Source organism: Meleagris gallopavo, chromosome 1 (assembly GCF_000146605.3).
Source record: "Meleagris gallopavo isolate NT-WF06-2002-E0010 breed Aviagen turkey brand Nicholas breeding stock chromosome 1, Turkey_5.1, whole genome shotgun sequence".
In the NCBI taxonomy this organism is placed as follows: Eukaryota; Metazoa; Chordata; class Aves; order Galliformes; family Phasianidae; genus Meleagris; species Meleagris gallopavo.
Window position 1 is genome coordinate 35,186,615 of NC_015011.2, and position 2,168 is coordinate 35,188,782.

Below are 2,168 nucleotides of genomic sequence, written 5' to 3' on the forward strand. Positions count from 1 at the left end.
AAAAAAAAGAAAAAAAAACACCAAAAAACTACTGCTGTGTTCTTGTAAGGCAAAGATTAATTCTTAGCTGTGTACTAACCCCACGGTCTTGCTCCAAAGAATGCAAACTGACATACATTTGAACATCATGTAGCAAGGAAGACATCTGTGTAAAGCTCCATTCCCAATTTATGAATGCTATATAGTTGTGAATTCAGCAGAAATCAGAAAACTCTGAAGAGGTTTTTCACTCTTTTGGCTAATTAAATGCATCCTGCAGTCAAAGAGCACTACCTTCTAGTTCCATCTGTTTCTGTCAGTGGGCTTACGCCCTAGTTTGTGAAAAGAAAATACAGCCTGGTTTGCCATCACTGAAAAGCTGCTAACTCTTGCACTAGGCAATTGCACTGTATTTGCTTTTTTTCCAGAGGAATACTGTAGTCTGGAGAAGGAAAGATTCTTGATGCACTCCAACGTGCTTTTTGGTTGTATCTGAAAGTGACCCACAATCCTGCCTGTTTATCTAGTTCTGCCTCCATTCAGGGCTGAGGATGGTGGTCTTATTACAGCAAAGCAAATGGAACGCTTTAATGGTGTCCTGTGTGCACTCTGGCAATTCCTCTTCCTCCCACATCTGTGACTGCATAGATGAGGATTCACACAAGGAAGTCAAACTACACAAGGTTCAAAACGGATGAGGAGCATCCACATATGATCAGCAGCCATTTAATTAAATGAGCTCAGAACACATCTTCAACTGAACAGGTGCAATGAGGCAAAACAGGCCTCACCGCCATAGAAAAATATATCAAGTCAAAAGTAGCCAGTGTAGGAACATAGCTGTACAGCCTAATATATTCTCTTTATCAGCTTCAGAGATTATTTTGAAGCATTAAAATGCTAGCATTTACATTAAGAAAACAAGCAAGGACAAAATAAGTTTCATTAACAGAATTCATGTCACAATTTATACAACCTGAGATTGCTACGTAGGCAACAAGATTGCTGATTAGGCTAACCAGCCTGTAACATGAAAATTTTTTATTTTTTATGTTTTCTGGATCTGTTGAAGTTTAGAAGCTTTTTGTTGCATAAATGCCAATTGATTTGCATGTGAACTCCAGTCTTGCAATGGACACAGAAACGCGTCCTCAAGGATGCACTGACAACGTAAGGTGCTAAGTTTATTTGCAAGAAATTCTTGGGTATCCTAAGTCTTAAATTATAGATTCATAGAATCATTTGAGTTGGAAGAGATCTTTAAAGGCCACCTAGTCCAACTCCTCTGCCTTGAGTAGGGATACCTACAGCTTATGACTTCTCTTTGGGAAATGTAACAAAAAATAGCTTTCTGAAAAGACACCATTAAAGTGTGAAGTGAAACATAATGCAATGCTTATAAATGGATGTCAAAGAGTTGATAAGACAAAGGAAAAGCTTATTTAACATCGACTTTTAAAGTGATGACACCTATGCTTGGCTCACAGGCAGTGGCATTCAGAAGCTGGTCTCCCAGCTTAGGTAGAAGACTGTTCTTCCAACTTCAGAAGCTTTTGACAGACACATCACCACAGGTACCAATGTTCCTTTGAAATCCTAGTGTTATGTAACCAACTGAATACTTATTGTTGTGTTTGGAACTCCCAAATCAAACTCAACTGTTAACAACTGTGTGAAGTTACTGAAAGAAGATGACGATTCCTGGCCAAATTTTTGTTTTCATTTTTCAACTTCATGATTATTTCCTAACAAAACAAAAAAAGAATTACCATTAATGGATGGAGAAGCCAGTTGGCAAATATCATCGGCCTTGATCTGTAAACACTCGCATACAGGCTTAGCTTCAGTACTGTTCATTGTCTCATTGACTTCAAAGGGATTATTTGCATTGAGTGTTTTGTGCATCTGCATTTGCTGTATTGGTCCCACATGTGACATCACCACGTATTTTCACAGTGATAAACTAAAAACTCCAAGTTGTATCATCTAGGTAACTCGTTCATTTTAATCATAATGCAGGCAGTGAAGCCTGTGTGTCCACTACGACCTCGCCAACACAGGAGACTCAGACTTTCACACAATTTCACTCATCAGGTAGGTAGTTCCAGACCTTCCAGACCCAAACCCTCTCAGGCCATCCCGCATCTCCAGAAGAACCAGGACACGTCCTCTGCACTTGTCACCAGGCC

The 2,168-nt window shown here is 39.4% G+C and overlaps 1 long non-coding RNA gene across 1 annotated transcript in view; it reads right to left on the reverse strand.

The window, feature by feature from the left end:
• LOC104910026 overlaps window positions 1-2,162 on the reverse strand; it is a 10,141-nt gene extending 7,979 nt beyond the window's left edge. The window contains exon 1 of the long non-coding RNA XR_792741.2: window positions 1,749-2,162. This is a non-coding gene — a long non-coding RNA (uncharacterized LOC104910026). The remainder of the gene's footprint in view (window positions 1-1,748) is intronic.
• Window positions 2,163-2,168: the final 6 nt, after the last annotated feature.